Genomic DNA, 14,923 nt, shown 5'->3' with positions numbered 1-14,923 from the left:
ATATAGGTTCAACCAGTAATGTAGAAAACGTTAAAAGAGTAATTAGCGATTTGGATTTGATAGTGATAGAGTAAGAAAAAACCCAGTATTGTCACATACCTTTGCTGGGGAGAATAATGGAAAATATTTTATTTTTGTGTGTGTTTTCTGTTGTTGTTGTTTGATTTGCTTTGTTTGGTTAATGCATGTGTGTGTGTGTGTGTGTGTGTGTGTGTGTCTGTCTGTCTGTCTGTCTGTCTGTCTGTCTGTCTGTCTGTCTACCTATATGTATTATATTTTGCTCTGTAATGTCTTTCATTTATTGGTGTTTGGAAAAATAAAAAAGGATTTTTTAAAAAGGAGCCCTGTCCTCTTTTCCATAGGATCATCCTACTTTATTGACTCCCTCCCCTGTTTTTCGTTTCCCACGTTTCTCTAGTCCAGGGTATCAGTTCCTTGGGATTCTCTTGTTTCTCCAGCTGACGAAGAGTAGATGAACAGAGATGATGGGGAGGAAAATAAGGCAGAAGAACAAGGACAGGAGGGGCCACGAGAGTCATCGGTGTCGGGAGTACGAGAGAACCTTTCCCCAAGTGGGGGACCGGAAGCTGCCTCAGCAACCTTGGAAAGAGCAGAACGTCGGCAGGAAACCCACCCAACGGAGGAAGCGGAAGGCCACAGTCAACCCGGAGTCAAAGCTATTCGCAGGAGGAAGAAGATGTTATCCCGTGAGGAGCTGCAGTGTTATTCTCAGAGGATTAATCCCCAAGAGCTGTTAGGTAAAGTTACCTAATTTGACTTCTACTGACTTTTTCAAATACATAGTACAGCACCCAAAATTGTCTCCAGATATATAATATAATATAATAAAATATAATATAATTCTACCAGCTTTATCTCTGCTGCTGTGGTTCTCTTACTTCTCCAGTAAATAGTTGATAATAAGAGAAATCTGGCCTTTGCACATCCGCTGGGCTTTCATTTGCAATCTGCGTTGGGGGCTTTCCCCAGAAACCCAGGAAATCGTTCAGGTTTTTTTGTTCGTGTTTGCTTGGGTAAATTTACCTAAACAAGCAAAAACCTCATTTCTGCCAACAGATAACTTAAAAAATGAGGTGCATTTACCCTATAATTGATCCCCCAGCTTCTCAACTCTGTTTTCTCTTATTGATTCCATCAGAGGAAGTACAGGTGAGTGAGGATGAGGGAAAACAACATAGAGAACCTCCACCAAGAAGAACTAGAAGTGAGGAGGTCTGCAATCAGCCTCAAAAAAGGAAGCAGTCAGGAAACAGTACGCAGGGAAGGAAGGATAAATCCGTTCCCTCTGTGAGTGGGGTCTCCCTTGAACAAGGAAAACAGAAAACAAAGAGACCCAAAAAGTGCCTTGATGCTGCTTTGAGAATCCGCACGGTGAAGGAACCCAGCCAAAGCTCAGAGCCTGTGAAAAGTGACCCTCTAAGCAAAAAATCGATGAAACATCCAAGGCGTGATGCCAGGGGAAAGACGCATAAATGTTTGGTGTGTGGAAAGAGTTTCAGATCGGATTCAGTCCTTAAAATACATCAGCGAATTCACTTCGGGGGGAAACTGCATAATTGTACAGAATGTGGAAAGAGCTTCACTCGAAGATTAGACCTTATTGTACATAAAGTGTACCATAGAATCGAGAAACGCTTTAAATGCAAAGAATGTGGGAAAAGCTTCAGGCAGAAAGTATACCTTACCATACATCAACGAATTCACACAGGAGAGAAACCCTACACGTGTAAGGAATGTGGGAAAAACTTCAGTCAAAATGCAAACCTTAAAAGACATAAACGAATTCACACAGGGGAGAAACCGTATAAATGTGAACAATGTGGAAAGTGTTTCCGTCAAAGATCAGCCCTTAAGCAACATCGCAGGTGCCATACAGGGGAGAAACCCTATAAATGTGAACAATGCGAAAAAAGCTTCAACCGTAAATCACACCTTAAACAACATCAGAGGTGCCATACAGGGGAGAAACCCTATAAATGTGAACAATGTGAAAAGTGTTTCAGTCATAGATCAACCCTGAAGCAACATCGCATGTGCCATACAGGGGAGAAACCCTATAAATGTGAACAATGCGAAAAAAGCTTCAATCATAAATCAGACCTTAAAAAACATCACAGGTGCCATACAGGGGAGAAACCCTATAAATGTGAACAATGCGAAAAAAGCTTCAACCGTAAATCAAACCTTAAGAGACATCAACAAAATCACTCTGGGAAGAAAGATTTTTAGTGTAAAGAATGTGGAAAAACCTACAGTCTGATCTTATCCCTTAAGAGACATTGAGGAATTCACACAGGTGAGAAACCCTTTCAATGCAAAGACTGTGGAAAGGACATCAGTCAAAGCAACAACCTTAATGTGCACAAAAAAATCCATACTGGAGAGAAATGTTTTCAATGCTCTTCGTGCACAAAAGCATTCCATCCCAAGTCCCAAGTTATTAACCATCAGAGAGTTCATAAACAGGAGACTCTCTAGAATTGCTCAGGGTGTGAGAAAAGGTTGACTTGTATCGTAAACCTTACCGTACATAACAAAGGTTTTTATAAACAAGTGGTCTTTTGCATCTCAGAAGGAATTCCATGTAACAGGGTCTTTTGAGTGGTTGTGATACATGGATCACCCAACCTCCGTTTCATGTGCTTTATTAAATGTACATTTTAGTTAGATTAAGCTTTTAATACCTTAATTGTACTTCCATATTCTTAAGAAAATTTCATGGGAGGATATGCCTTGTGAATGTGTAGAGATGCGTTCAGAGTTCGGAACTTACTGCAGTTTAGAGAATGCACACAGGGAAGTCTCCATATAAACATGTAAAAATATATATTCACTTGTACAGAAAAGTTTAAGGAACATCTTGGTATCCATACAGAGGAAAAGTCACATAAATGATCACAGTGTAGGGGTTGTTTGGATGATGAATCAAGCCCCTGTGAACTTGAGATTGTGCACAGGAGAGACATCCCTTATGTGGAATGTGGTAAGTTTCAGTCTCTGCAAACACATTCTTTCTCATCAAAGAGGACACATTCCTGTTAGAATCTCCAAATATAAAGTGTTGATCAGCTGGTATTTTGATTTGTGTGTTGTTGCTTTAAATTTTGGAAGGTATCTGCATGAAGCAGGGCCTTTTTAGTGGTGGCAGCATGTAGGATTCCCTCTCTCATGGTGAATGACTCATTGGCTGTATTAGACATTTTTTGGGGGATGATTTTTACAGCTTAATATTCTATGTATGTGGTTCATTGATGGTATTAATTGCATGTTTTATCTGAATGTTTTTAGTATATTAATAGTATTGTATCATTTTATGAAATTTGGCTTTGGGAGAAACCTGAGGAAATAACTCCCCCCCCCCCCCCAGCTGAAGAAATGCCAGCCATCTTGTTTTGACATAGCGGCATTCCCATGGCAGCAGCCACACCAAGGAATGCTGAGATGGTGGTGAGAATTCTGAGAATTGGGCCAAGCTATACAGGTTTAAATGGAAACGTTCGGGATTTTGAAGTCACCCAGAGGAGAGAGGAAGAAGCGAAATGTTGCAGCAGCTTCTGTTTTTTCTCCATTATGGAATTGAACTGGAAACCTGGTAGAGTACCTGTTGCTGTTTTTTAGACAGGCTATGTAATTTTTAATTTGTTTGATTAGTAATAAATCTGTGTTTGTATTTTATTTGTTATAGTCTTTGTTGCTACTTTTAAACAAAAATGGTCACAGGTTGAAAATTTAGACTACCGTTTCCCGCAGTGTGAGTTGGCCACGTCACACATTGTGAGACAAAACCCCCAAATAAAATCCGTCTCTTCTCCCCTCCACCAGGGCCTCTTGTGCTGCGTGGGCGCAAGACTGAGCATCCGACTAACGCCACACCCACGTTGGATGAAAACAAGGGGAGACCACCAGGGACATGGGTGGAGTGCAGCCACTTGATAACGATTGGGCAGATAGAGCCACACACGTGCGGCACTCGAAACTAGGGCTGCACTCACTGTTGGCCCAGACGGGAGCTGTCAGGGCAGCTGAATAAATCAAGCCGTGTGTGCAGTGCGGCTGCCGGCTGGACAAGGAGGGTAGTGTGGGCTGCGCTAGCTGAAGACCTTGGTAGGAGCAAGCTGAGGCAAGCCGTGTGTGGCATGCACCACGGTTGGAAGAGCGGGTGCTGCAGGCCTGAGCAGGGAGCAAGCCCAGGCAAGCGGCCTGTGCCACGTGCTGCATCTAAACAAAGCGATGGACTGGGCTGCGTGCCACAACTCAGAAAAAAGGAGGGCGCCCGGCCAGGGGCAAGGCAACCTTTGTGCACTGCCTCCGGCTTCTTCCTCCTCCCCCTCCCCCTCTCCTTCGCCCATGGACTGTGGTGTTTGTGTCCTCCTCCACCTCCTCCTCCTCCTTCTTCTCTACTGCTCCTCCACCACTTCTCCTCCTCTGTCGCTTCTCTGCTGCTGCCACCCGTTCTCCTTGGGTCTCCTCCTTTGCTGCTGCTTCTCCTTTGCCATCGCTTCTCTTCCGCGTTCCACTGCCAGTGCTGACTTGCATAGCAAACCTTACCGTACATAACAAAGATGTTCAGGAACAGGGGGACATGAAAATGCCCCCACTGTACTTCTAATTTTCATGTTGAATCCATCCACATGAGAATGCACACACACACTATCTCTTTGGAACGTGGTTGAATGTTCATATCTTCCACACACTTTACAGGAAAGAATCCAAATGCTTTCTCATCTGATCATCACAAGATTAGTTCATTATCAGTTAGAACCCTGTTTATGGTGGCCTTTTGCATCTTGGAAGGAATTCCATGAAACAGGGTCTTTTGAGTGGATATGATGTACAGGTCACCCAACTTCCATTTTATTGGCTATATTAATAGTATGTTTTAGTGAAATTAAGTTTTTAATACCTTAATTGTACTTTTATTGTTTTAAGAAAATTAAATAGTAGGATATAGCTCATGTATGTGTAGAGATGCATTCAGAGTTCGGAACTTACTGCAGTTCAGAGAATGCACACTGGGAAGTCTCCATATAAACACGTAAAAATATATATTCACTTCACAGAAATCCTTACGGTACATCTTGGTGTCTGTTCAGGGGAATGTCACATAAATGTCACATAAATGCTCACACTATAGGGGTTGTTTGGTTGAAGAATCAAGCTCCCTGAACTTGAGAAAGTGCACAGGAGAGACATCCCACATGTGGAATGTGGTACGTTTCAGTGTCTGCATTGATGGTATTAATTGCATGTTTTATCTGAATGTTTTTAGGATATTAATCGTATGGTACCATTTTATGAACTTTTTCTTTGGGAGGCACTCTAGAATCAGAACTTTGCCACCCAGTTGGAGAAATGCCAGCCATCTTGTTTTGACATGGCAGAGTTCTTGTGGCAGCAGCCACACCAAGGAATGCTGAGATGGTGGTGAGAATTCTGAGAACTGGGCCAAGTTACAGAGGTTTAAATGGTAACGTTTGGGGATTTTAAACTCACCCAGAGGAGAGAGGAAGAAGCGAAATGTTGGACTAGCTGCTGTTTTTTCTCCATTATGAACAGGGAAACTGTATTTCTAGCCCAAGGAATAAGTTCCTTGGGATTCTCTTTTCTCTAGCAGAGCAAGAATGGATGAACAGAGATGATGGGGAGGAAAGTAAGGCGGGAGACCAAGAATGGGAGGGACAGGAGAACCTCAGCAGGTTTGGAAAGAGCAGAAGGTCAGCAGGAGACCATCCCAACAGAGGAAGCAGAAGACCCCGGTCCTTCTGGGGATGTAGGCATGGGCCCCAGACAACCCACAGTCAGACCTATTCGCAGGAGAAGGAAGGTTTTAACCCATATGGAGCTGCAACATTATTCTCACAGGATTAATCCCCAAGAGGTATTAGATAAGGCTACCTGATTCGACTTCTACTGATGTTTAAAATACACAATACAGCACCTAAAATTATCTCTAAATCTCAATATAATATAATATAATATAATATAATACTACTAGCTGCACCTCTTTCTCTTCTGCTGGGGTTCTCTTGCATTTGCGATCTGAGTTGGGGGCTTTCCCCAGAAATCCAGGAAATTGGTCAGGTTTTTGTTTATTTGTTTGCTTGGGTAAATTTACCTACACAAACAAAAACCTCATTCCTGACAACACCAAGCAACTGTCCCTCCCCTCTAATGGGCACTGTCAGAGGGAGGCGCATTTGCTTGGCAGTAGCTGTGACAAGGTGAGGTCAGGGGGGAGAACCAAGGTGCTTCCCTCTCAGCTCCAACCCTGTGGCCCACCAAACGCTAACCCTCATGGTCTCCTCACTGGTGTCCGTAGCACTGGCAAGACGAGCATGAGGAAGTGGAGGTCTGAGAGCTGTCCCAACTCACTCTGGTCAAGTTAAGCCAGATCATGGACAAACAAGCAAGGCAGAGTGCAAAGGGTGGAGGAGGATCTGCCCAAGGGCAGGCCGGATCCCCTGGATGGATTCCTCTGACATCCCTAAATGGATCAGGGAGGAAGGAAGGAAAGATAACTTAAAAATTGAGATGCATTTTTCCTATAATTTATCCCCAAGCTTCTCAATTCTGTTTTCTTCTATTGATTCCATCAGAGGATGTACAGGAGAGTGAGAATGTTGGAAGACAACATAGAGGACCACCACCAAGAAGAACTAGAAGTGAGGAGGTCTGCAAACAGCCTCAAAAAAGGAAGCAGGCAGGAAACAGTATGCAGGGAAGGAAGGATAAATCCGTTCCCTCTGTGAGTGGGGTCTCCCTTGAACCAGGAAAACAGAAAACAAAGAGATCCAGAAAGTGCCTTGATGCTCACTTGAGAATCCCCACAGGGGAGAAACCCAGCCAAAGCTCAGCGTCTGTGAAAAGCGACCCTCTGAGGAAAAAAACGATGAAACATCCATGGTTCAATGCCAGGGGAAAAACACATAAATGTTTGGAGTGTGGAAAGAGTTTCAGATGTGATTCAGTCCTTAAAATATATCAGGGAATTCACTCAGGGGAGAAACTGCATAACTGTACAGAATGTGGAAAGAGGTTCATTCAAAAATTAAACCTTATCGTACATAAAATGTACTATAGAATGGAGAAACCCTTTAAATGCAAAGAATGTGGGAAAAGCTTCAGTCAGAGAGTCCAGCTTACCATACATCAACAAATTCACACAGGAGGGAAACCCTATATGTGTAAGGAATGTGGGGACAGCTTCAGTCATAATGCAAACCTTAGAAGACATGAAAGAATTCACACAGGGGAGACATCCCATACATGTGAAGAATGTGGGAAGGGCTTCAGTCAAAGCAAGAACCTTAATGCACATAAAAGAATCAGTACTGGAGAGAAACCTTTTCAATGCTCTTGGTACACAAAAACATTCCGTTACAAGTCCAAACTTATTAAACATCAAAGCATTCATAAACAGGAGACTCTCTAGAATTGCTCAGGGTGTGAGAAAAGGTTGACTTGCATAGCAAACCTTACTATACATAAAAAGATGTTCATAAACAGAAGGCCATAAAATGCAGCCACTGTACTTCTAATTTTGATTTTGAGTCCAACATTCATGCACATGAGAATGCACACACACTATCTACTTGGAACGTGGTAGAATGTTCAGAACTTCCACACATTTTACATGATAGAATCCAAATGCTTTCTCATCTGATCTTCACAATATTAGTTCGTTATCAGTTAGGACCATGTTTATGATGGTCTTTTGCATCTCGGAAGGAATTCCATGAAACAGGGTCTTTTGAGTGGATGTGATACATGGATCATCCAACCATCTCATTGGCTAAATTAATAGTACGTTTTAGTGAGAACAAGCTTTTAATAGCTTAATTGTACTTCCATTGTCTTAAGAAAATTTTATGGAAGGATATGCCTTAAGAATATGTAGAGATGCGTTTAGAATCCGGAACTTACTGCAGTTTAGAGAATGCACACGGGGAAGTCTCCATATAAACATGTAAAACATATATTCATTTGTACAGAAAACCTTATGGAACACTTTGGTGTCTGTTCTGGGGAAATGTTTTTTGGAATTTAACTCAAACAAAACCCTTCTTTTACCTCCACCAACGGGGCCTCTTGTTCTGGGTAGGAGTGCTGCATGGGTGCAAGACTCAGCAGCCAACTAAGGCCACACCCACATTGGATGAAAAAAGGGGAGACCACCTGGGAGCATGGGTGGAGTGCAGCCACTTGAAAAAGAGAGGGCAGATACAGCCACGCATGTGCGGCACTCAAAACTATGGCTGCACTGACTGTTGGCCCAGATGGGAGCTGCCAGGGCAGCTGAATCAATCAAGCCGCGTGCGCGGTGCGGCTGCCGGCTGGAAAAGGAGGGTAGTGTGGGCTGCGCTGGCTGAAGGCCTGGGTAGGAGCAAGCTCAGGCAAGTGGCATCTGCCACGTGCTGGATCTAAGCAAAAAGATGGACTGGGCAGTCAAATCCCCATGTGTGTGCCACAGCTCTAAAAAAGGGGGGGCACACTGACTGGCTCAGCCTCCTCCTCCTCCTCCTCCTCCTCACAAACTCCTTCACCCATGGGCTGTGGTGCTTGTCTCCGCCTCCTTCTCCACTGCTGCTTCACTGCCTCTGCAGCTGCTTCTGTGTCCTCCTCCTCTACTGCTCCTCCACCAGTTCTCCCCCTCTGTCGCTTCTCTGCTGTTGCCAGGAGCTTTCACGGACCCACCCGGAGACTTCCTTTCTAGTTCACTCCCCCAGGCTTCTTGTTGCTCGCAAAGATGGTGGCAGCACATTGTTAAATTATGGAACTCACTGCCACAAGATGTAATGATAGCCACCAATCTGGATGGCTTCAAAAGGGGGCTGGATAAATTCCAGGAGGCAAAGGCTATCCATGGCTACTAGCCCTGATGGTTGTGTGCTATCTCCAGTATTCAAGGCAATAAGCCTGTGTGCACCAGTTGCTGGGGAACATGGGTGGGAGGGTGCTGTTGCACCATGTCCTGCTTGTTCATCCCTGGCCGATGGCTGGCTGCCCACGTTGTGAACAGAGTGCTGGACTAGATGGACCCTTGGTCTGGTGCAGGAGGGCACTTCTTATGGATAGCAGCCAAAGTTAGTCCCAGGTACAGTAGACCTTTCCATTTCACTGTAGAAATGACCAACACCTGGTCCCATTTAAATCAGCAAAGACATTGAAGTGAGAAGTGAGGATTGGAAGGAAGGAGGAAAACTATAAATCCCTCTTTGTATCCAGCAAGAACTCAGCCAACAACCCAGTCTGAATATCCAGAAGAGAACTTCAGGGTTGGGCCTTTCCACCCAGGTTTGTTTATTTGGAATTTAACTCACTGGCTGCTCTGTTGCAGATGTTCTTCCTCACCTGGGGTGTTTGCTGGTTTGTTCCTGGTTGTGGCTCCGTCCTTGGCTGTAGACCTTCCTTGGCTTTTGGGGAGATATTGGTGAGTTCAAGGAAGATTGTGCCTCTCTTAAGTAAAACAAAGCAGAATTAGGGAACTCCCTGGTTAGAAGGGAGGAAGATGACCAGCAAGGCAAGGAACTACAGGAGGAGTCACCACTCCCATGGCAGCATGAGAGGTGACAGGAACTTATTTTTTTCCATGGCAAGATCTACAGTACTGCTTTAAAATAGTAGTGGCAACTGTTGGGGCCAGGAAACACTCCATATACAGTTTTCAAACTGTTTTCAAAGTGTTGTGTCCTGCTTGGTATAGGTCTGGCCCACGTTTGCAGGTGTGTTAGGGGTGTTCCTTTCTCCAGGTTCTTTAAAAACAAACTGAAACTATCTCCTAAGTATTTTACTTACCCTTGTGTAAGCCCACACAGCCCTAAGTTGGGTTAGAAACATGGACGTTCAGGAGGGGGTGGGATTTAAGCTTTCCCTTCACTTATTATTTTACCAAAATTTATTCCCCCCACATTGGGGTGATGGTTATTATAAAAATAAGGAACACATCTCTAATTGAATTGGGGCTGGCAGTGCTTACAGGGAGGTCAGATAGTCACCTTAGGGAACATCTGGCTTGGCCCTAAAGTGGAGCTTTATCCGGTCATACTAGGCAGGGCTCCTGCAGCTTTAACAGTTGTGGTGAAGAGGGAATTTCAGCAGGTTCTTCATATATACAAATGACACCTGCTGTAATTCCCTTTTCTGTACAACTGTTAAAGATACAGGAGCCTTGTCCTCCTTTCCATAGGGTCACCCTACAAATGGAAATGAAATCTAAATGGGTTCAACCAGTATTGTAGAAAATGTTAAAAGAGTAATTAATGATTTGGATTTGATAGTGATAGAGTAAGAAAAAACACCAATATTGTCACATACCTTTGTTGGGGAGAGTATTAGAAAACATTTTATTTTTCTGTTTTTTTCTGTTTTTTTTGTTGTTGTTGTTGCTTTGCTTTGTTTGTTTTCTGCCTGTGTGTGTGTGAGTATGAGTCTACCTATATGTATTATATTTCGCTCTGTAGTGGCTTTCATTTACTAGTGTTTGGGGAAAAAAAAGATTTTTTTAAAAGGAGCGCTGTCCTCTTTCCCATAAGACCACCCTACTTTATTGACTCCCTCCCCTGTTTTTCATCCCCCAGATTTCTCTAGTCCGGGGTATCAGTTCCTTGGGATTCTCTTTTTTCTCCAGCTGACGAAGAGTCGATGAACAGAGACGATGGGGAGGAAAAGAAGGCAGAAGAACAAGGACAGGAGGGGCCACGAGAGTCATCGGTGTCGGGAGTACGAGAGAACCTTTCCCCATGTGGGGGACTGGAAGCTGCCTCAGCAAGTTTGGAAAGAGCAGAAAGTCAGCAGGAAATCCACCCAACGGAGGAAGCGGAAGGCCACAGTCAACCCAGAGTCAAAGCTATTTGCAGGAGGAAGAAGATGTTATCCCGTGTGGAGCTGCAACATCATTCTCAGAGGATTAATCCCCAAGAGCAGTTAGGTAAAGTTGCCTAATTTGACTTCTACTAACTTTTTCAAATACATAGTACAGCACCGAAAATTGCCTCCAACTATAATATACTATAATGTAATATAATAATATAATACTACCAACTTTATCTCTGCTGCTGGGGTTCTCTTACTTCTCCAGTAAATAGTTGATGATAAGAGAAGATGGGGAGAAATATAGGGTAGCACATCTAGAATTCTATTGGAAGCACAACTGCCTCAGTTGAGTGTGAGTGGTGGTGTGAAATAGCTGCAATGAGGTCTCCTAGAGTAGGTCATCCTTCAGCCATTCCTGATGAACCATCACAGGGAGTCAGAGTATGCTGCTCAATCCCTAGGATCATAGAATTATAGAATAGCAGAGTTGGAAGCTACAAGGCCATCTAGTCCAACCCCCTGCTCAATGCACGAATCCACCCTAAAGCATCCCTGACAGATGGTTGTCCAGCTGCCTCTTGACGGCCTCTAGTGTGGGAGAGCCCACAACCTCCCTATGTAACTGATTCCATTGTCGTACTACTCTAACAGTCAGGATGTTTTTCCTGATGTCAAGCTGGAATCTGGCTTCCTGTAACTTGAGCCTGTTATTCCGTGTCCTGCATTCTGAGAGGATCAAGAAGAGCTGCTTGTTCCTGGAGTAGGTTTCCAGGAACGAGCAGTGGCCAGGAACTCCATGTGAGGAGAAAAGTAGTTTAGATGAGTGGTCTTCAACTGGTGGGTCATGACCCAAAAGTGGTTTATGAGATCAGTCCAGATGGGTTATAGCAAAGCTGTTGCCGCCATGTTGGGCATGGAGGAAATTGTGAAAGTGGGTTCCATGTTGGGAGTCCAAGGTGCGTATTGGAGCTGGAACAGTTCAGGACCACTGGTTTAGATTAAAGAATTAGTGATGAGAACACACAACATTGGGGGGTTCTTCATGGACTATTTTGCTAGGCTACAAAGTGGTGGGCAAGAGTCATAAAAACAAACAAAATCCCCAGCCACTCTACATGCCAATACAACAGTCTTGCAGGAGGATTTGGTACACAGGGACAAAGTGGGCAAATGAAGAGGGAAACAACCAAGCCAGGAATGAGAGCACAAACCAGGGTTTGTTCAGTTGTCTACCAGACAACCCTTGGACAGGGCTACAAACCATGGGCCTTCATGGGCCCAGGCAGATGCTTGGACTGACCCCTGCCTGAGTGCTCTGGAGCCTTCTGAGAGCAGTCGGGCGCCAGTCTGCACTGACCTTGGCCTTTCCCCTTCCCCCCTCCCAGCTGCATTAATTTCAGCCACCATTCACACAGTGGTGGGAAATATGCTATTTTTATTATTTATTACATTTATGTACTGCACCATAGTCCAAGCTGTCTGGTCCAGAGTGGAGGGAGAAAACATGCAATTAATGCAGCCTTTGGTGAAATGGCCTTTTTCTTTCCCACCCCCTGCATCAATGGAGCCCTTAAAGGCTTTATTAAATGGTCCTTTAAGCTCCCCATTGGTGGAGGGGGGGGCGGAGAAATGCAATTTCCCCAAGAGTGGGGACATCTCATATTATTTTTGCATTTATATTGTGCGTTTTTCCCTCCAAAGAACCCAAGGTGGCATACTTAATCCTCCTCCTCCATTTTATCCTCACAACCACGACCCTGTGAGGTAGGTTGGGCTGAGTGTCTGTGACTTGCGCAAAGTCACCCAGTAGGATCTCCGGACTCCCAGTCCAACACTTTAGCCACTACACCACACTGGCTGTAGTGTTGTGGTGGTGGCCTCCACTAGAGTGGAGAGGAAAATATACTATGTCCCCAACCAGTTGCTGGGGAACATGGGTGGGAGGGTGCTGTTGTACCATGTCCTGCCTTGTTGGTCCCTGGCCAATGGCTGGTTGGCCACTGTGTAAACACTGTGCTGGACTAGATGGACCCTCGGTCTGATCCAGCAGGGCACTTCTGGTTTAATCTTTTTTTATTATTTCCAAACATCTGTAAATAAAAAACACTAACAAAACAAATACATCCACAAAAATAAGACAAAACAAAATCAAACAAACAAACAAAACACCAAATAAAATGTTCTTCCAATAGTCTCCTCAGCAAAAATATATAATAATGTTGTCATTATTATTGTTTTTCTTTATCACTGTCAAATCCAAATCTCTAATTTCTCTCTCCACATTTTCTACACTATTGGTTGAATCCACAGATACACAAGTCATTTTTTTCTCGTCCCTTCATAAAGTTTACAAAAGGTTCCCATTCAGTTATAAATCTTACAGTCGATTTTTCTCTCATTGTTGCCGTGAGTTTCACCATCTCTGCTAGCTCAAACATCTTCATTGGCCATTCCTCTGTTGTGGGCACTATTTTGCCCTTCCATCTTTGTGCATATATCAGTCTTGCAGCTGTCATCATACATAAGAATATAGTCCCATGATTCTTCTTCATCTGCTCATCCATAAATCCCAAAAGAAAGTATTCTGGTTTCAATTGGATATTGATTTTTAGGATTTTTTGGATTACAGAATGAATTTGTATCCAGAAAGACTTTGCTATTTTGCAGGTCCACCATGCATGGTAGAATGTCCCTTCCTGCTCTTCGGATTTCCAGCACAATCCTGATTCCCCTTTATACATTTTGGCCAATTTTGCTGGTGGCATATGCCACCTATACATCATTTTGTAAAAAAATTCTTTAAGATTGGTACTTAAAGTAAATTTTAGCCCTCTTATCCACATATTTTCCCTATGTCCCATATTTTGGCCCCATTTTATCAAACATTCTTTCACTTGTTCTTCCTCCATCTCAAACCTCAATAAGAGTTTATAAATTTTAGCAATAACATGTTCGTCGTTCGTACATAATGCCCTTTCAAATTCTGACTTTGTTGTTTCAAAACCACAGACTTTTTTTTAATCAATTTTAAACCTTTCTGACATTTGCATATATTCAAACCATTGACAGGGGTACCCTTCTTTTGTCCTCTTGACTTCAATTGATAATCCCCTTGCCATTGTTCTAAAATATCACGGTATGTCCACCAATTGTAACTGCCTGTCCTCTCCCTTCTTTGGTATGCTTCCTGCACTGATATCCATAATGGTGTTTTTTAACATAATCTGGGCTTATATTTATTCCATATTTTCAGGATAGCACGCCGTATATAATGGTTGTTGAACTCTACATTAACTTTAACTTTCTCATACCATATATAACCATGCCACCCAAATCTCAAGTCATGTCCCTCTGAATCCAATAGCCTTTTGTTTTTCAACAGTATCCAGTCTTTCATCCATACCAAGCCACATGCAGCAAAGTATAATTTTAGATTTGGTAAACCTAGACCCCCCCTTTCTTTTGCATCCTGTAATACTTTATATTTAATTCTGGGGTTGGTTTTTTTTGCTTTCCATATAAAATGGGATATGTCCTTCTCCCATTGTTTAAATGGTAACTCCGAATTCACTACAGGTATTGTCTGAAACAAGAACAACATTCTTGGTAACACATTCATCTTGATAGTGGCAATTCTTCCCAGCATTGATAGTTGTATTTTATCCCATTTAATTAAATCTTTATTGATTTCATTCCACACTTTAAAATAATTATTATAGAGCAACATACAATTTTTATTTGTTAACGTTATTCTTAAGTACTTTACCTTCTTTTCAATCTTAAACCCTGTTTTTTATATTAGTTTTTATTGGTCTTGGGAGTTCAAATTTTTTGTTAAGATCTTTGTCTTCTGTTTGTTAACCTTAAAGCCTGCTACTACACCAAATTCTTTTAGTTTATGCATCAGAACTTCTATTCCCTTTAATGGGTCTTCTAGGGTAAGTACTAGGGGTGTGCACAGACCCCCGCTCCGCTTCTCTTCCATATCCACGATTTGCAGATCGGGCCATTCCGCCCCGCCCCCACTCCGCCTATGTCCGCTCCGCTCCGCTGCGGAGCTCCGGATCCGGATCGGAGCTCTGCTTCCCCC

General features: G+C 43.3%; 2 pseudogenes; both read left to right on the top strand.

Moving 5' to 3' along the window:
* Positions 1-472: 472 nt before the first annotated feature.
* LOC134395709 (zinc finger protein OZF-like) lies at positions 473-2,499 on the top strand (annotated as a pseudogene).
* A 4,603-nt stretch (positions 2,500-7,102) lies between these two features.
* LOC134395708 (zinc finger protein 845-like) overlaps positions 7,103-14,923 on the top strand; it is a 29,242-nt pseudogene continuing 21,421 nt past the window's right edge.

Source organism: Elgaria multicarinata, chromosome 3 (genome assembly GCF_023053635.1).
Source record: "Elgaria multicarinata webbii isolate HBS135686 ecotype San Diego chromosome 3, rElgMul1.1.pri, whole genome shotgun sequence".
In the NCBI taxonomy this organism is placed as follows: domain Eukaryota; kingdom Metazoa; phylum Chordata; class Lepidosauria; order Squamata; family Anguidae; genus Elgaria; species Elgaria multicarinata.
The sequence above is the reverse complement of the archived record's forward strand: the minus strand, read 5'-3'. Positions and strand labels throughout refer to the sequence as shown.